Genomic DNA, 21,050 nt, shown 5'->3' with positions numbered 1-21,050 from the left:
GAAAGCAACACATCAGGAATTAATTCACTCTTTTAAAAACAGAATCTGTCTTTTCTTTTCCCTAAGATACCTGCCCCTTAATCTGAGGTCATTATTAAAAATTAAGAGATTTAACTCAAACAAAACAACAACACTTGAGTGGCAAAGCCTTTGAAAACAACTCAAAATTATAGGATGTTTGGAGTCATTCTAAAGTGTTTACAGCATTTTTTATCTGCAATGAATTATTAAATTTATTTCATCAGTATAAAAAATTTACACATAATATTCATTTCTGTTTTGGAGTCTTCATATAAGCAAAACTGTCAAGGTCAAAATCATATCAAAGACAAAGCAATTGTTCTATTTAAATGACTAACAGCCTCCAGTGCACGGTGTATTTGTCTGACAAGGGAACGAGTGGGGGTTTTTGTAGTCTTCTTTTAAAAACAGAATTGACAAATACACTCTGCAGCCAGCAAAAGGAATGTGCTCAGAGGTGGATCAACCTAAAAAAAACACCAAGCTAAGAGAAAAAAGCCAGACACTCAGGATTCCAAGGAGGATTCAGTCAATCAGGCCCTGGAGAGAATTGGGAGTGATTACTAATGCTAATGGGAATGAGCCTTTATGGGTGATGAAATTTTTAGAATTTTACTATGAATGTTTCACAAGCCTAAAATATACTAAAACTCATGTGTTGTATGCAGTGGACAACAAACTGTACAATGTGTGAATTTCTGTTGTAAGCCTGTTAACACAATTAAAACACTTTTCAGTATTTTGTTTTTTGAGATAAGGTCTCACTACATAGCCCTTAAAGATCCATCTGCCTCTGCTTCCTGAGTGCTGGGATCAAAGGTGTGTGCCACCACCCGCCTAGCCCCCCCCCCTTGGGATCTTTTTGTGTGCACTTTACCTACACTGTGTGACATAGGTGGCACTTTTCCTGGGCATCTGTGAATGTGCCTAAGTGTTTATCACTTGCTTGCCTGTTTCTTGAGACAGAGTCTAACTCATTTACAGCATTTTTAAAATATACTGTGAAGACAAAACTATGAATTTGAACAAAGGTTCAAAGTAATTAAGTTTATTTTGCACAATTACAATATTTACATAACATATACTAAATATACAAACAAAATTCATATATCTGGTTAACAATATCTTTTCAGCAAATACATGCTACATGTATATGTAATATATCAAAAAACATTGACCCCTCAAGCATGCTTACTCACACAAGTCAGTCGTGTCACATTCAGTATGGCTACAATAAGAACATATGAGGAAGACAACAGTTTATGTCTAGAACTGTTCCACAATGAAATAAGAATTCTGAAATATTAAATTTCATTTGCTATTGAAAGACTGAAAAGGCAAAAATATCACCGAATAAAACTGGATATTTTACATAAATACAGGGAACACAAACAGATCTATCATGACATACACTTTATTTCTAAGTCCCAAGAGAGCAAAGCATTTTTTTTCTAAAGTAGCTATTATCCCCAAAACTGGCACACAGTTGGTTCTCAATAAATATTTCTTTAATAATATCAGCTTTGATCTGGAATAGCCTAATATCCTCCTTGTTAATTTAGGAGTGAAAAGTAAGGAGAGCACATGTAGTGTCACACTCCACCAACTTCCAGAAGAGTTACAGAATAGTTTACATCTCTGACAGAAAGCATAAATTGAAACATCAATAGCAAGTGTTTCTTTCAGGACAATAAAAGAACATCATCATCAAGAGGGTTTAAGCCTGAAGGCAAATCTAGAAAGGTTCATGACTCATCCAAGTGTCTTCAACAGTGTCTGTAACTAATTCAAGACCAGTTTGTCCAAAACTTACTTGAACTCTCATGCTGAATGAAGTCACTGCATTTATGCATAGTTTTACTAGACCTACATGAAGCAATACTTCTTATTGTCTTATATGCTATATTTAAAGATCAAGGGAAGTAAAATGTTCTTCTAATGTATTTAAGGCAATATGCTAGTATACCAAGGTTATACACATGAATAAATATGTGTAAATAAAATCTAATATAAGCATTAAGAATTGTAACCTTTTAGGAACTTGCTGTTTAAGAACATACTTTATATTATCTCTGAAAAGAAGACTTTTTTGATATTGATTAGAACAAAACCAAAACTTAGGTTGGGGATGTAGCTCCGTCACAGATGCTTACTAGAATACTCAAGGAAAAAACTTAGATTTTGGAGAAGTCCAAATTCTCGATGAGGTTAACTGAGTTACAAGAAAAAGAAATGGTGGATTTTTTCAGATTAAAATTGAACCTGGAAGTGAGTTCTACAGATTTTTATTAAAATTTTGATTAAAAACTGTACCTCACAACCCTACCTTTTTTTGGAAAAGTATAATTATATTGTCTTTAAATACCAGGCTTTAGTCATATTGCATATCATACCATTCTTTCTGCATGAGAATCACCACGGCCTCTGATCCCTGATAAAGCAACATGTCCCAGACACCATAAAAACACAAACTCAGTGTATAAAATGCTAGCCAGGTTAATGAAAAATTGATGGACTAACAAGCAGGCATTTACATTTTATTGCTTTCATATACCAGGCTACCCATAGTAATCCATGAAATGTAGTCTCAAACTGGTTAACTAAGCTTTCATCTTGTGAGTGGATAGTTAACCTAAATCTGGCATGGTAGCCCAATCTGCTTTTCAGTCATTATCCAACAGACCCATCGTCATAAGTACTGGGATTATAGGGACACAGCACCACACTTGGTCTTCTTAAATAGTTAAAATATAACCAGTCTCACAAAGTTTCTTGCATTTCTTATCATGAAGGAGTTAGCTCACCCTTTTACCTCTTAGAGTTGGTCCCATAGCAGATCAGTGATAGGGTTAACTATAAGACATAGGCCATCTAAGATTCATTTCGCTTTAGCTGATTTCCAAGGCAGAGAGAGTAAACAGCCTTCTCCCAGCTTTCTTACTTTTCACAGCTGAGAGTGTAGGATGTTTACAGTATCTGTCACTCAGTGCTCTCTAGAGCAGGTTGGCGGTGAGAAGCGCAAGCCTCAGGAGCCCAGCAGCATTTGGAGAGACCATAATGTGTTACAGCAGAAGAGGTTCTAGGTCTTGAGCTGGTAAGAAGGCTACAGGCTGCTTACTACTGATGAATGCTCAGTTCCTGTTCTGCACACAACAGGATTTTCCTGGGATCTCTGGGTTTGACCCTAAACACTCAGGCGTTTGACTAATTTTGAACTTTGACTAATTTTCCGCTTTCTCAAAAATGCTCTCAGACAGTTCCTTTCTACTTGCTATTATGATAGTTTTCTAACGTGAGGAAGACAAAGTCAACTTTTCATTGTCTCAGCTATGTGACTTTGTTCTGCTTTACTCCTGCCTAGAACTGAGAACAACTGTTCAACTGTGTCTGCAGACAGAATTTTATCCAAAGGTTTAATTACTGATAGGCAGTTATCTTAATTATGAGTTATAAAGTCATAAATCAATCAAATGAGCAGAGTAAGTATGTTGGTTGGAATACAAATTACATGCATTAAAATAGTACACTAAATAATCTAACACAGTGTTAGAAATTTAAAGTCATATATAACTGGAGGCATATACACAAACAGAGCAAATTAAGTCCTAATTTCTTCTCTAAGAATGAATGACGCAGATGGTTCTTGGAGTTCTTTGCTATATTGATCTGTTGGGTAGTGAAAAATAAAGTCATCACGGCTACTATATACTATAAAACAAGCCTACATGATGAAATTACCACCTATGTACCAGAGTGGCACAAAATTCAGGAACAGACACAAATCACTCATTCATGCATTAGACATACATTTATAGGTACCTGCTACATACCAATGTTGCAAATGCTAGGTAAGGTGTAAGGAGTACTACTAACATTTTTCCTCAAAACAATACCTAATCTGCAGGACATATGTCTCAATCTCAGTGGAGGGGTAGTGTAGTGGGTCAAGAGTTAGATGGTAACTGAGAAAATGCTGAATATTAAATAAAGTTGTTAGACGAAGATGTGTTATTGGGACCGAGAGAGCTGCACACTGAGGAGGATAGTGTGTATTGAAATTTATCAGAAACAAGTCATGGAGAAATAAAAGTCTATATAGAGACCCAACTAGAAGATTTGGGGTGACATGTGAGGCTAGTGACACAGGTGCTAGGGAAGGAAGATGGTTGATATAAATGCAAGGCAGTGTAAATGGGAAAACAGCTTAGTGTGTGGGTATTTTAGTACTAAAGCTAGAAAGAACAAATATGAGAAAATACAAAGAGAAAAACAGAGATGGGGAAATGAAAATAATCCCTTTAGTGATAAGGCTTTCCAAGAAGAGGAAGTTGTGGAAAGTCACCCAGAGTCTGGATGGAAGGCTCCTAAACCAGGCTTCTGCATATTGGACTTATGTTGCACTGAAAGAATGACATCTAAAAGAACTTCAAGAAGCCCATTTGTCATTCAACTGTTTTCGTACTTTTGATCACCCATCTAAGTAGGCCCTACTGTCAGATCCTTAATCACTCATCTCTCCTCCAAAGCAGTCCCCTTTGATCTTTGGCTAAATCTGCCCCATCACCCTGGAGGAACTATCTAGTCTGTCCTTTCCACATCACTATACTCTGCATGCTCGTCTATCACCAACTCATGGTTTATTTTCTCTTTGTGAAATCAAGATTAGTTTAGTTTCACTCAACTTCATTGGATTTGAAGAAAATCCAAAACAAGGAGCCAGGATTTATTGAGTATAACCAGTAAATATTTCAACTATGTGAACATTGCTATCTAATGTTTGCCAATTTAATGATTTCAAGATAATTATTTGGTTTTAACTTTCTAGGAAAAAAACCCAACAGTTTCTCAAAAATTCTTTTAGATTTCTCAGTAATTCAAAGTACAACGATTTTAGTTTTCTATGGTACTCTTTGTTAGGAGAACTGATCACATTAAAATAAATCTTTCCTTAAGTGATAACAAGACCTTGTGAAATGTTAACCTTCCCTGAGAGTCACCTGATTTTTAAATTTTACTTCCGTGATGAATTCCAAATGAAGAAAAGTCAGGGTGAAAAGTAACTTCATAGAAGAAGTCCATGTAAACAGTTTAAAAATGGAGACGAATGAAAGGAAACAGTTCCAATAGTTCTATTCAACAGTAACTTCATTTTGTCACAACGTATTCTAGTTGGGTGGCACTTTCTTGGATGCTAACTGCAGCAGAGACCATCTCACTACAGTGCTATATGAGCATACTAGCAGTATGTCGTAAAGTGAATAAAAAATACTATCCTCACAAAATCCAGAGCTTTATCTTACCCAAAAGTTCCCCAATTTAATGGAAATACCCTTTGTTCTAAAAAAAAAACTATATTCTGTTTAATTAACTTCTTGTGTTCATCTCAAAGAAAAAGTTCCCTTTCCCAGCTAGATATGCTACCTACTTTGAATCTCCGGTTTGATGATTTTCTGTCTAGATTCGTGCCTTAACTGAAATCATCCTGTTTAAGCCCAAGACTTAGTAACCATTGTTTTTCTCTTCTATGCTTAACTGTTTCATTTATGCTATTGTTCTCAGAAGAAAACAATAACAGATAAACTTGTTGTAACTTATATATACATATATATAAATACTTCCTACTGGTGTTTTAAGTTTGGAAAATCCAAGTTAAACACACACACACACACACACACACACACACACAGACGCAGGGATTCTAAAGGTTTGAATGACGAAAGATATGAATTTTCAATGATGTAATCAAAAATGTTCAAATAAAATCTTCTCACAGCCAATTTTAGTCCTCTCTCCAAGTGCGGGTCTTCTGTTGAAAAGTTAGCTAATTTTGGCTATGACCATGGTGATGGAAGTGTGGCAGTGGCCAAATAAAAGGTATTTTGACCAGTGTTGCCAAATTGGAACACTTACTAGACAACTGTACAAGTAAATCACTGTTTTAATTTAACTGGAAAAATCACAGTACTATCAATCTTTTAGTTAAATCTTGTACATCCAGCAGGCATACTGGAGCATGTTAAAAACAATTGTCACTGTGATAGAATATCAAATTGTCAGTGGCATGACTTAAGATACTGAGACTGTTCTGTCTCTCCAGCTTTAGGACAAAGTAACTTTTAACAACTAGCTAGTGTGTTAAGTCTACAATCAAGCGACAAAGTATGTTTGTGTGCTGTTGGAAAAGGGTATTGGAAAGCCACAGATAAATGATGCCAGTAATACAACCAGAGAAAGAAGAGGGGGGCTGGGAAAAATTGATTTTAACCTTCGTGTCAATATTAACTTTTAAAAAGGAATCTAGTCCTGCAACATTTATACAAGTTTAAAAATTGCACCAGTGCTTTGTGACTGAATTTCTGTCATTGTCCAGTATTCATTTGAAAACTTTAACAGAAATGGAATAAAACTGTTAACCCTGTCTTTGAGTATCCTCAGATGTTGTAAAATGATAAAATAACATGATCACACCTCATGCTATGTCAGGCATGTTATGTTCTCTCAGAGTACCTATCCTCAGAAGCATTTCCTGTGGTATTGCCATGCAGTCGTTTCTAACTTTAACATATAAACATATAACCATGTCATCATCCTTTTGGTCTAATTCCCTCTGTAGGACGAGGATAGATCTTTCTCTCAAGCCAATTGTAAAACCAAATGTTGGTTGCTGCCTCCTCTGTGGCTTGGGGATATGCTATACAAGAGCATGTGGTGACAGAAAAGGGAGGCCTTTTATGACATTCTAAGGTATGAAACAATTCCTTCTCAAAGTGGCCTAGAAAAAATAAAAAGCACACCAGCAGGTGTCACTATAACCCAAAGCACCTCTGCTTTTCTGCCCTACAGGGAGGAAATGGGAGTTCTACACTGCAGTAGTGAGCTCAAGCAGAGCTTCCAGTAATGTGACACTGCCACACAGTGGCTGCATAATCCAAACAGGGAGACTCCACAAACCTCAGGTCAAGAATACTGTACAGTAAATAAGGAATGGGGTGCTATAAATGATTTCAAATGCATTAAGTAAATCTTCTGGAAGGTAAAGGACTCTGGATATTCAATTTTGTCCTTTTAGTGGGCAAACCTAAGGGACAACCACTCTTATGATATTTGACAGAAACAGATTGAAAGTGAATGAGACCAAGTGATCACTCAGCACTAACCTCGCCATCTGCCATACTGAGTTTGCCTCTTGAAGAGGTAAAGGTAACTGTTGGGAATATTCATAACTAATAAATCATTATGTACAAGATTTATTTTAGAGACAAAACTACCCAGGCATTAATAGCATTTTATATCTTCTTTTACTTTCCTAAAAGTATATGACTACCTATAGAAACGTTTATAACACTGCATTTTGGGTTTTAATATATATGTGATATAAGTGACAATAACTGTACTAAGAAGTGGCAAGGTAAATGGACCTGTATGTAAATGCATGTAATTATGTGTATATAATTATTTTTAGTGTTAAATGACACTGGTTTTAAACTGGTAATAATAAATTAAAGAAGCATATTATAATCTCTATAGTAACTATTATAAAATCGCTAGGAAATGTAGCATTAAAAAAGGTAACAGAACTAAAATGCTATGCTAAAAAATAACATTTAAAAAAGGTAGGGAGCTAGTGAGAGGGCGCAGTAGATAAAAGTATTTGTTGTCCAATTCTAATGACCTGAGCTTAATCCTTGGATCCCATGTAAAGGTAAAGCTACAGAACCCGCTCCATAAAGTTGTCCTTCACACACATGCTGTGGTGGGCATGACCCCCCTCTCGGAGTAATAATAAAGGGCCGGAAAGGAAGGGCTAAAGAACGGAAACAAAAATAGAATCAGCAAAGCCATAGACTAAAAATCAACACCACCACTACTTAGGGCAAGTCTAACACAAAAGTATGGATATGACTGCATAAAAGCTAGACTTGCCTATATGACTCCTATGTGTGACACATTCTTCAGCTTCTGGTCCATGGCTGCCATATTTCCTTTTGTTTATACTTAATCTATTCAGCTTACTTTCCATTATAGCAGTTTGGTTATCAACTTGTGAATGAGAAAAACAACTATCTCCTTATTGTACCAGCTTTTAAATTTTAAGGTCACAATGAGCAACAATCAAAGCTTAATTACTGCATTAGATTGCACAACCTTCTACATGGGTAAGCATTGCCATGTACTTCTTAGGAGATCATGCAATGTCTCTATAAAGGGCTGCCAATCAATGTTACATCAGGCAATTGTGTAATCAACAATGCTTGCTGCTAGAGCTATACGAATACGACTTACCAGAGCAGAAAGTCAAATAACAAAGCAGGGATGACTAGGTTTTTGTAGTGATTAAAACTGAGGTCAAGAAACATTAAGTTAGTATTTTCAGCTAATAAATTATATATACAAAAATCCTGGCATGGTTCACATCTCTGTCATGCTTAAGAAAGGCAAAAAAACCAGAAAAATTAACAACAAAAACCCTAGTTTTGACTCAAATATTTTAAAGATAATTTGTCATGATATCAGACTGGTAGAAACACATATCTACATGAGAAAATTAATCAAAATGAAAGCAATTTCAAGAATAACTTGGCATAATGTATCAATGTAACACATTCACTTAAGTCATCCATACCTTATGTATTTATGACACTTTTTAAAGTACACTGTTACTTTCAAAATAACACAATTGTACGGCTACAAAAATGGACCAGTACTGAAGGGACATACGTAAAAACGTAAAACATATATGTTTGAACAGAAGGATAGTAAAGCATTTTTCCTTTGTGGACTTTCTGGTATACTTGTTCAATGTTTCAATAACTTTTTATGACAAAGAAATACTGAGATCTCACAGACTCATGATGCTGAGTTTTCTTTTTAAGGAGATGAATAAACGGCGTTTGCTACTGCCCGATAACCAGCTGCTTTAAAACAGTAGCAGCAATGGACACAGTTCTCAGGTGATCTACTATATTTGGTGAAAACAGAACACAGGGTGCTTCATACTTTAGGAAATCTGACAGTGATCCTTGTCACAGCACCAAGGGCAGTATCCCAGGGCAGGATTTTTTAGCTATTGTATATTAACATGACACAATGTTTTCTTCTGATGAAAAACAGAACCTTGGAGAACCAAGTGAAGAAAAACGTGCTAAGCTTATACAACAAACTAGCACTGGAATACTTTGGACACTGTCTCAGTGGGGAACTAATTTTTAACTCTTTCTTATTGACCAACATCAGATCTATCAGTTTACTTCTTCCACTATATTTAAGTTGGAAGCTTATTTCTGCTGGAAACATTAATTTATGAGGAAAGTCACTGCGGCAAAGGAACACATTTTCTTAGTTTCATAAAAATCAAAACTTCTAGTCCAGTTCACGCGTTTTCTTCTTCAGTTAAAAAAAATCAGAGAAAACTATAATCCTGTCACTGATATTCATTTGAGAACTGTATGTTTCCTTCCTAACCCATTAGATGACAGAGAAATTTACAAGAAAAGCACGAAGAAGTCCAAATACATCAAGTACATACACAAAACCCTGCCTGGCCCAATATACAACTGCTTAAGCCCAGTGCATGTTTGGGCAGCAAGAGATACCCGAGAGGATGTAAAGAGCGAACTTATAAATACAAGGCTGATACTTCACTAAGAGTTGCCTGTAACAACCTCACTGCATGGTCGGTCCTTTATGCTATTTCCTCTGTAAAGACATAATAGTAAGTATGGATATTATTCTCTTGCTGTGTTGAGATACAATAAGAACAGTCCAGAGACTAAGTTTGGATTTTGGTTCCATTTACTATTTGTGTTTATCTGGCATTTTTATTTATATGTGTAATTGCATCTAGACATTTTCACATCCCTGTGACATTCATACATGTGTGTGACATATGTAGACATTAATAAGAGACGGAAAGGAGTCCACAAGCAAACAGACTGTCAGGAAATCCAAAGGATAGATGATAACAGTGTTGTGAGAAGGAAACACTGGTTTTCTCTTGGGCAACTGGGTCACACACAGACCTTCTAAATTTGAGCAAAAATACTCTAGCCTAGCATCTACACAAGGTGGCAGGAGAGCTGGGAACCTAGAACCTGGCTCATGCAAGCAGTAGCGTCCTAGGGACCAAAGCCTACTCCTTTTCTCCAGTGTTTTAAAACGGTTGCAACACTTTAGACTAAGGAATAAACTGCACTAGATAAGGTAGAATGAACTGAGATAGGATTAAATAGGAGTCCTGGTCCAATTACCTTGTGGTTTTCCACCCACAGACCTTTTGAGACCTGTGAACAGGTTTGATTAACTCAGAAGTCAGCTCAGGTATAATGTACACCTAAACAAAGAACTTTCAGAAGATGATTAATGTGAGCCCTCTGAGGCAACAGTGAACAAACTGGTATTGCATAAGCAATTCTCTGAAAACTCTCTAAAGAGCTTCAGACTTGGGCAACATAGTAAAAGATTGACTCATTGTTCTGCTAGAATTTTCCCCCTTGGTAAAAAAGTCAAAATTCGTATATGGCAGTTCTAAGTTCAAGGGCATTTACTTGACATGGTAGTGCCACTTTTAGAGCATGTTAACCAGACTGTGAAAGCTATTGTTAGTATGAACCTGAATTACTGATATGAGAAGTCTACTAATATTACTAATTAATGCTTTAGAAAGCAAGTTGCTCCAAATTCCAGTTTCTTGGGGTTTGTTTGTTTCAAAGTTCTACCAGTTCCCCAATCTATCTAGACCTTGATATGACAACTCTCAGCAACCTGAATGGTTTCCATTTTAACATACACAATTTCTCAGCTCTGGTCTGGCCACCACCTATTCAGAAACTGCTTCTCACTCATTCCTTCTGCCAACCTTACAATATCTGGCAGTAATGGACAAGAGAGGGCAGGGAGAGCACCTGACTTATTTACAGCTGTACCAACAATGTTTAGCACCAAGTGCTACTTAGAATAAGACATTAACAAGTATTTATGAGTGAACACACATCTGAAATCCTCTGCCTTGGAGTAGCAATCATATTTTTAACTTAGGGCAAGAGAGAAGGTAAGAGGAAATTTATGTGATGTGGGTACTAGTTTTTATTTCCTCTTTTGGAATATAATTAGTGGATGGACAGAGAAAATGTGTTATGTAATACATAAGTGACCAAGTCTCTCAAGATGTTCTTGTGGAGAAGTTCAGCCAGAACTGTAACAGGCACCAGGCAAGCAGAGTGCTGAGCTTCAGTCCTCATGGACTGGAGTTTGCTTGGGTATTTTCTGTGTAACATGGCAACTTCTATCAAGATGGCCAATTGCACTAAATAACTAGTGTAATTGGCCTCCTCAACTAGACATATACCTTAAAAAGCTTATGACTTGGGGTCCACAAAGACATGAACTAAAGATTAATACACTGAACCAAATTAATGTCACTAGTGTGTCCAAGAGACTGACTATGCAGTGGAGGTGACTTAGCTCCTGTGAAGCTTAGGGGACTTCTAAGGACCTATTCAAATTCAGATAATGCCAGGACAGAAAAGGACCAAATGGGGCAAAGCAATTCAAGTGAGAAGATGTTTTTATTGCTATTAAGCCTAAGCTGAATAACACTGACTGGAAAAGGCAACATTAAGGGAGAGGCCGCTATCCTTAGAAATTAACTAAGTATTTATGGACAGAGAAGTAGCAGGCACAGTCCCCATATTTTAAAAGCACAATTCTGTCACAGGAAGACTAACAATTACAGTCCCAAGCCCAAACATCAGAGGCCTCAATACACTCAACAGGCACAGCACAAGTGCTATCTATAACCATGGCCTAAATGTACCAAAATGCTGCTGAAAAGGCAGAGGGAGGCCTATTTTTTTTCTTTAGAGAAATCAAAAGTACAAAAACACTTCAAAAATCATCTTCTTGGGTTAGTTGTTTTAGTTTAAATGGGATATAATTGCTTATCTGGAAAATGAAATTATGAGAATTCCTCCCTAAAAGCAGCCTCTCCACAGCTGAAATGTACAGACCAATCTGTAACATCTGAGAAAAGAGAAATGTCGATAATGGTCAGAGATAAAAGGTATTCTAGACTTTTGTGGACCTGAGTACTTTAAGGTCATGGGGCAACCAGACTCTGTAGAGATAAGATAGGATCAGAGATAAGGCTGTTATCTGTCATTTAAAAACAACAACAAAACACCCTTAATATAACTGTGGACTCCTACAGTGAGTTCTCATCTTAAGTGGGGTTCCCAATATACAATATTCTTTTTTCTTGGTGCCTTTACTAGGATTTTATCTAAATACTAGGGGGAAAATGCCTGAAAAGAAATATATGCCATCCCAAATTTGTGACCCTTTAGCTGGTCCTCAACGAAGCAGAACATCTTTCATGGACAGGTTTATGATCTCCATGCCTTTTTGAATCTTTGTTTCTTCATTCTCTTTATCCCCTTTAGCTGTGACTAAGGATTACTGGACAGTGAAGACCTACATCATTCTTGTGTTCCAAACCTGTAACTATTAGGGTCTTGGAGGAAAAGGACTCACCTTGTTCCTTGGCAGATGTCTTCTGGGTATTACTAACCAAATCTCTGGTACTATCCCTAAGAAACTTGTGTGACTGGGGACAAGCAGGAAATGTTAATAGGAGTATCTTTTCCTCTAGTTTGTATTAACTTTAATTTTTAATATAAAGCTATTTGTGTGCAAAGCCTTTAAAACTACCAGGTTTTATAGTACATGTGTGAAAGAAAATAACTCCATTGTTTCTGGTCTAGTTGAAGCCATTGTAAGACCTCAGGTTGTTGAATAAAATCACCTTCCTAAGAGACAGTTATTTCCTCACTAATTCCTCTTAAGCAAAATATCTGAGATCAGTATGAAGAGACTATATACAGCTTTTTTCTGCCAACTCTCCTTCATGGGCATGACAAAGTGGAATAAATATTACACAAAGTTCAACAAAGTAGGTAAATGCTCCCAAGTCCACATACACCCTCACTCACTTGTGGGGAGAAAAAGAAAACTTCCTTAGATTCATTCAAATATAAAAACACTCATTACTACATTGAATTTTATAAAATCCCATTGTTAAATACTTCCTGTCTAACCCTTGCCAAATGGGAGGATTACTGTTGAAAGACACAAGGCATTATGTGACCTCCTCCCCCTCCCTGATGAATGTCAGGGTTACACTCTGGCACACATACAGCTCTATTTTCTACAGAGGATGCAGCTTTCCAGAGATGTGAAGGATCTGGAATGAAAACACTGGCTTTCATCAACCCACTTCCTCTATTGGAAGGGAGTCTCCCAAATAGCTGCCTAAAGGAAATACTGAAATGAAGTCACCACTGTTCAGTCATGTAAAAGTAGCTTGATGATGAGACTGTCTCACAGTAGTGACTCACGTACAGCAGTTAGACTTAGGAGTAGAATCTCTATGATATTTATTGCAATACCTGGGAATGAAACTCAGGGCCTTGTACTCTCTTGATACTGAGACTTTTACTAATGTAATTTTAGATGAACATCTGCATAGGTGCACACAAAGTCCAGGTACTAGTCTTCAAAAACTATAAATGGTGAGAAACTTTTAATAATGACTAGAAAATACAGCAATTATTTGCTAGAGCTAAAAAATGTTCATTTAGTAAAAAGGTGTATACCTATGTACCAAAAAAGGAGTAACACTTTCTAGCAGTAAGGCTAGCTGGAGTCTAATAATTCCTTCTGGAAGCCATATTTGTTTAGTCAGCAAGCGAGTATTCTCATAGTGCTAGGGATAGACTTTATCTTAATGCCTACTATATTAGAAGAACAAATGTTTATAGCTACAAAAATACTACTTCTGAAGCAGCCCTTGGATATATAGCATTATATATCTGAGTTCTGTAAGAAGAGTCATTAATTCAGAAATGAATTCAATTGAGATGGCAACAGAGTACTTGAAAACATGTTAAGCAGTATTTCCAAGTGGCCCATGTGTCAACTGACACTCTCGCTATAGAACATGTTGGGAGAGCCTCTAGACTATACATTTAACATACCCTTAATGATATCAATAGAGACTAAGTCACAGAAAGCTTGAATGGTATTCTTTTTTGACTGTGGTGTTTCACTCCTTATATTGTTCTCATCACATGCTGAAATTACTTCCCCATCATCAAAAGGTATGCAAAAGTGAAAAGATTGTGAATTCATATATTGCCATAGTTTTGAAGGCAGATGTATGAGCTGTGATGGTTAACTTTGACTACCAACTTGGTGGAATTTAAAATAAGCATAGAAACAAACCTCTATGAACTCCTATAAGGGATTTTTCTCCTCCTATATTCAGTTAAATAAGATCGGAAGACCCATTCTGAATGTATTTGGCACTGTACCATGCTTTGGGCTAGGGTCCTAAACTTAGTGAAAAGAAAAAAGTAAGCTAAGGCAAGATCTAGGATTCATCTCTCTCTACTTTGTGACTGCCGATATGTGACCAGATACCTCCTGGTCCTTCAATTTGGTCCTTGACTGGCTATTTAATCTCAGCAAGGAGGAAAGTAACTAGCACAGTGACTGAATAAGCAGAATACCACTACTGGATTACTCACACTTAATTATGAAAGCAGCTAAAATGTTTAAATAAAGCAGTGGTCATTTATGGAAAATCCATATGGAATCAGGGATGCAAATAAATAGAAAAAAACTAAAAGAGTATAGTTGTACATGTACATCTGTTTATTAAAATACCCTTGCTTCCGGTGCTTACCTTCTGATTTTCTTATGTTTTACTCTGAAATATAACTTAATTGGTTAAATTAATACTCTTCTAGGTTTAGAAAAAAATATCATTTTTACACAGAAGGCAATCAATTATGTCTACCAAATATTTATTTTATGGAAATGTATGCAGAAATATTTGTGGGAAACCCTGAAATTATTTTTTTTCAATGCAAAAGGCAAGGAACTACATGCTTTCATTGCAGAGGAGCATTTAACACATGAAGACAGCCAAGCTTCATCATCTCCTATGCCTGGACAGAAATTGTGCTGGTTTTGTCAACATGCACTTCTTTTGTTTCTAGCAAAAAATGCTGGCCATAACCACCAGCTATATCATGGAGGCAAATTCCAGAGTCCAGCCCAGGACAGGTAAGCAAAATGAGAAGTTACTCCATGGTGACACCAAGTAGTTGGCTTACCTTTTCTAAGAACTAGAGAAAAGTGGTCACCTCAGAGAACTCCTTAAGGAAGACTGAATGTTCAAGTTTGGATTCAGGCTGGGGATAGATAGGGTTATGACATACAATACTTATCTACTGTGCACAAGGTCCTAGTTTCAATTCCTAGTACTGAAAAGAGAAGTTTAAATCCTATGTAATAACAGATGAGAAAGTCACCCAAGAAACTACAAAATAGGGGTGCAATAGAAACATATTTGAAGGAGAAAATCAAGTCTCATTCACATCCTTCACTAAGCCTATGAAGGTGAAGTTCTGTACCTGGAAAAGTTCCTGCACAATTTGGTAAATTATTATTTTGTTCAAAAAGAATTAGGAAACTGAACAGCTTCCCCCTAGAATTTTTAGAGATCTTGGTGAAGAGGAGAGTTATGGAATAGAAACAGGGCATCCCACTATGGCTAATTTTGCCCAAAGGGCCTCTAACCCAGAGCCCATACTCTCTGGAGAAGAACTTGACTGTTTAGACCTAGAAGTAGCCTGGTGCTAAAGACACCAAGGCAGGCAGGAAATGATGGCAGCATGAGAAGGCCCTTATGGAACAGAATATATAATTTCATTCAACAGCTGTTGAAGCTCATTAACTATGCTGGCATGAATGATTCTTTACAACCACAAAAAGACAGGAAAACAGATAGCAGCCTATTTACAGATGCAGCAAGAGTGGTGTCCCTTGTTTGCAGCTTTGAAGGGACACAAAACAAGTCTGCATAGTAAGTTTAAACTATAATTCAACACCCTTTAAAGTGTAGCTTGCCATTAAGTTTGGAGAGCTATTTTTGCACACTTTCAAACTTCACAAATAATCTAGCTTATTTCCTCACCATATGCTTCCAGATACCTTCTTACCTGCAGCAGGCCAGCCAATCTAGGTAATCCACCTTGAACTCCAATGTTTCTCCTCCACACCTTCCTTGTATTTCATTTCCTCCCCTCTCCATATGGAGACTATGCTTCACATGTCTTCACAGCCCAGGTCAAACTGATTTGTCTTTATCATGTGAGCCTTGGTAACTTATATTCCTACTTTAGCTTCCCTGCCACTTCCTGAAAAGCTGAGTAACTCAACCATCTGGGTCTCAGTTTCCTCATTTATGAAAGTAAGATTTCACTTTCTTTCCAGTGCTACTGTGGTAATTCATCTATGACAGATACAACAAATCACTCAGAACAGTGCTTGGCACATGGCATCTACAATTTTATCAATGCTACCAGTACTCCAGGCAGCAACATACTTTTGTCATAATTACTTCAGTCTTCACAGGGAAAATTGCTGAAAGGCAAGTAGTGGCACTCAGGGGAAGTAAAGGTGTTTGTAAGCATCTTTCCTTGCTTTTTTTCCCCTCTCCTACCCCTTCTTTACTCTCCACACCCTCCAGCCCCAACAAACTACCAGAGGAGTGTCTTTACAGTGGGTTGGATAAATGAACACTGAATGCTCAAGGATACATGGTCCTTATCCCCTTTGTACAGACTTCCTCAATGATGCTCTTCTGCCTAAGTTTAAATCATTTGTTGTGGACAGATTTGATTTTTAGTTCCCCTTCATTACCTAAATTCTCTTGTTCTTTAATAGCCCACAGACAGAGTAAAGGAATGTGAAACAAATTATTCCAACCTGGCTCATTTGTATAGTATACTGGAGTTGGAAAAAAATGCTCTGAGTGTTTATTGTTTTTCCTCTTCTTAGCATGGAATTTTCTGGAAAGACTGATCTCAGGCAATGTTGGTCATTGGTCCACCTAACACTGTCTCACTCCACCTATTAGTACCACAAGAGGCAAAGATTTTTTTCTATGTATATCTTCACTAGCCTTCCTACATGTGAGGCATTTACTAAAGAAAGCCAATAATCATTAATCTTAAAAAAAATTCTGGTACAATCAAATTTTAAGTATAAGGTATTATAAATTAAATTCAAAATCCAAAGTATGTTTCATAGAAACAAATAGTAATCTAATGTCAACTAGTATATTCTAAACTGACCACCATTTCCTACAAGAATCACCTGGTTGTTGCTTATCTCTCTGGGACTGTCTTACTGTATACTTGAATATTTCCTTGTTTCCTATTGATACAACTTCTGATCATTTACTTGCTGTTTCCTCTGCATTCACATGGTGGACAGTAACTTGTAGACAAATAAGAATACAGCACAAAAGGGGTAATAAAGGAAATCTTCCCCAAGGAAGTGCTATTTAGAACCCAAAACAAAGTACAGTGTTCATGCATGTGTATGTGTGCAAGTACGCAAGGACGTATGTGCTTGGGAGTAGTGATGAGTGGAATAAGGAACCGAGGTCAGAGAAGGACACAATGGACTAAAATTAAGGAGGCGAGCACAGCAGAAGATGGACACAAACTAGATCAGAAAGACTTCTTCAGAAGGGGCTCTCAAAAATGAAGCAATACAGTGTTTAAACATGTTAGTACTGAATTGACATCTAAATCTAACAAACAATTATTCTTGCAACTCTAACTTCTCTCGCTCTAGATTTACTACCATCTCAGATGATAACCTCAAGTATATTTTTAAAGTGGCTTTAATTAGCTAGTCGAATAAAAACACTCAATAATAATTAAATTCATACTAACAACAGATTCTATTGTATAAAAAAGAAAAGATAAATTATACTTTAGTAGATTTCATTGTGATTAATTGAATTTACATTTTTAAAGTGTCCTTAAATTTTGAAATTTGAAGAACTCATTATGATTTTTTAAAATTATTCAAGGATTTAGCCTGAACTGTAAGAAACCAATGAAACCAACCCCAGAATTCAAAGCTATAATGTGGAAATTTGGAAGATTGTTCCAAGATATAGATAGACCTTATCCTATGAAGAATCTATGCAGATTTTCTACTTGTAGTTCAGTTTTGGACTGTTGGAACTTTACATTTTAGGTACAATACAGATTTACTTATTAAAATTATATAGCTGATATGACCAAGAAAGCCATCAAAAACATAAAATATTTACAAAAATTATATTTCCTAGGCAGTTCATACTTTAAAGTTATTAATTCCCAAATAATTTTAATTGAAGGAAATAATTAAAAATTAAGCAAAATAATTTAGCAAAATGATTTCCTTGGTGATGGGGAAGTGCTTCTGTGTATATGTTGTCTTAATGGTTTATTAGATAAAGCACTGTTGGCCAATAGGGAAGCAAGATAGGTGGGACTAGGAGTCGAGGAGGATTCTGGGAAACAGAGGCACAGTCAGTAATGATGTAGGACACCAGACGAGTAAGAGGTCCAGATTCTTTCTCTGGTAAGGGAAGGCCACGTAGAAATACTCAGATTAGCAGTTATGGGTTAATAATTAAGTCAGAACTAGTCTATAAGAAACCAAGCAAACGGCCAACAGCTTCATAATTAATATAGTGTTTCCTGTGTTATTTGGGAGCTGAGACAGCTGCAGGACCAGGCTGGTGGGAAGAATGCATGTTATACCTTGGTATATACTTAGAAAGATCTACTGTGTCAAAACCAGAATGCTCAACAGTGAACATTTGAATTTGCAAATTCTACAAATTCTCTGACTCATTTCTGTACAGTTACATTCAGAGCAAATAAATCTTCATCCAGACAGGGCCAGGATGTTTTGACGACATTAGCTTACACATCCTGCCAGTAAATAAAGACCTACTAACTGGGGGGATTATGATACTGTTTTATGACATTGAGTATTTATTTACATATTCAGCTGTGGCATTTCTTAACTTGCTTATGTAAATTTTCCTTTATTTACAGACTTCTTGTATAAGCATTTATATTTTTCAAGAGTTGCATCCGTTAGCTAAAATTCACCAAATCCAAGATTTAGCTATTGCGGTCAGTCTTGCAAGAAATCACCGAGTGTAACAACTAAAACAGTATCACACTGTTTTGTGTTTTTTCACAAGAAAGATTCTGATATTACCCAGAAATGAGAAGGAACTTGATGAACTTTATTAATCTTGCTAATCATGGGAGGCGGTGAAGTCTGTGGAGACAATAAGTTCACATTTAGCAGTTGTGCTGAATGACTCCCCAGTCTAGTTTGTTTTAATTTGCATTTTGCAACAAAAAGTTTCATTCTAACGGCACTGCATCATTAATCTTACATAATAATTAAACCTACAAATTAGAAAGGCAGATTAGGTATCACTTGGCAACACTAACTTTCTCACCACATTCATAGTGCCCGATTTTATATATCAGTGACAGATAACTTGTCATGAATAACCACTAAGGAAGTCTATTAAAGAATATTTGGTGGCGCACGCCTTTAATCCCAGCACTCGGGAGGCAGAGGCAGGCGGATCTCTGTGAGTTCGAGGCCAGCCTGGTCTACAGAGTGAGTTCCAGGACAGCCTCCAATGCTACAGAGAAACCCTGTCTCAAAAAACCAAAAAATAAAAAAAGAATATTTAATTCATCAAGTACCATTTGCAAGATCAGCAGGTTAAAACACTTCTTTTCTTAAATGTATTGATCTGTTTGTGTGTGCAGTGTGCAGTCTGCGTGAGGAAGTGGGAGAACAACCTGAAAGGTGTCAGTTCTTTTATTCCACCCAGTGAGGCCCAGAACTCAACTCAGGTCATCAAGCTTGGAGGCAATCACCTTTACCCAATGAGCCATTTGGTTAGCTCCACAGTTAGTGGATTTATAAAAACAAAAGAAGTACCACCACCACCAAAACCAAACTTTTATTTACGGAATTTCTGCTAAGAGGAATAAAAGTGAACAAGAAAAATAATAATCATAAAAACCTCAATCTCAAATAGCTCAGTTCTCTATTTGCATACTTGTGCATGCAAACAACTATACTATAGATAGATAATATATTATATATATGCACAATTAAACAATATATGTAATATGTAGCATATATAACATATAATATACAGGTTTATATATTATATAAATAATATAGATAATAATATATACTAACAAGCCTACTTTCCCATCTGTTTAGAATCTCCAGTCCTTTCTCTGTCTACTTAGAGGACCATGTGAAGAACATTTTCAGTTCCTTTAGCAAATCTCTTAAGATAGTTCACTACGAATCATCTTTAGGATTTTGTTAAGCCACTTCAAAAATTAAAAGAATTAACATCTTATTATTCTCCCAATAGACAAAAACAACTGGCAACTTCAAATTAGTGTTATTAAAGCATTAAAGCCTAATAATACTTAGGAAAGACTATTTTCTTGATAAGTAACATTTAGGTAATTCTTAGCGTAAGAAAACAACACAATGTAAGAGCAAGGCAGGCAGAGATGGAGCTCACAGGTCTAGATAAGAAATCCACATGGGATTCTGTCACTTCCAGTTCTCTTGTCATCAAAATCCTCACAGCTTGCAGCTGTCCTCTCAGAGAGGAAAGGAGTTACACATGTGTGCTATTTATGGAGACATCCCTATAAACTTAAGTGTGGGTTCAAGTCAGAGTTCTAGGGTCAGGAAAGAAATAAGTATGTAAGTGAATCATCAATGTCACTTTCAGCTCTTATATTCTCCTTTAGAAATCTTTCAAAGGATGTTTCAATTTCTATTTTGGAAAACTACAAATAAAACTAAATAAACACTACTTAGGGTTTTTAGGCATGTTGTTCACATTTAAAACATTACTAAGTTTAAAGCAACTTGAGTTAATTTCTCTAGCACCAAAGACCTTGGTTTTCTTCTCAGTAACTGACTACTGTAGGCCACTTTAAGACTCTAGTATGGCTAGGCAAATGCTCAGTCTAAGAACCCTTGCCTAACAAGCACAAGGCTCAGCATGAAAGGAGAAGGAGGAGGAGGAAAAGGAACACTGCTGTATATTG

The 21,050-nt window shown here is 36.5% G+C and overlaps 1 long non-coding RNA gene across 1 annotated transcript in view; it reads right to left on the bottom strand.

Annotated features, from left to right (window-relative positions):
- Window positions 1-1,053: 1,053 nt before the first annotated feature.
- LOC110341283 overlaps window positions 1,054-21,050 on the bottom strand; it is a 31,293-nt gene continuing 11,296 nt past the window's right edge. The window contains exon 3 of the long non-coding RNA XR_005870101.1: window positions 1,054-19,221. This is a non-coding gene — a long non-coding RNA (uncharacterized LOC110341283). The remainder of the gene's footprint in view (window positions 19,222-21,050) is intronic.

This window comes from Mesocricetus auratus, unplaced genomic scaffold (assembly GCF_017639785.1).
Source record: "Mesocricetus auratus isolate SY011 unplaced genomic scaffold, BCM_Maur_2.0 Super-Scaffold_100021, whole genome shotgun sequence".
In the NCBI taxonomy this organism is placed as follows: domain Eukaryota; kingdom Metazoa; phylum Chordata; class Mammalia; order Rodentia; family Cricetidae; genus Mesocricetus; species Mesocricetus auratus.
This window is presented reverse-complemented; position numbering and strand designations above follow the sequence as displayed.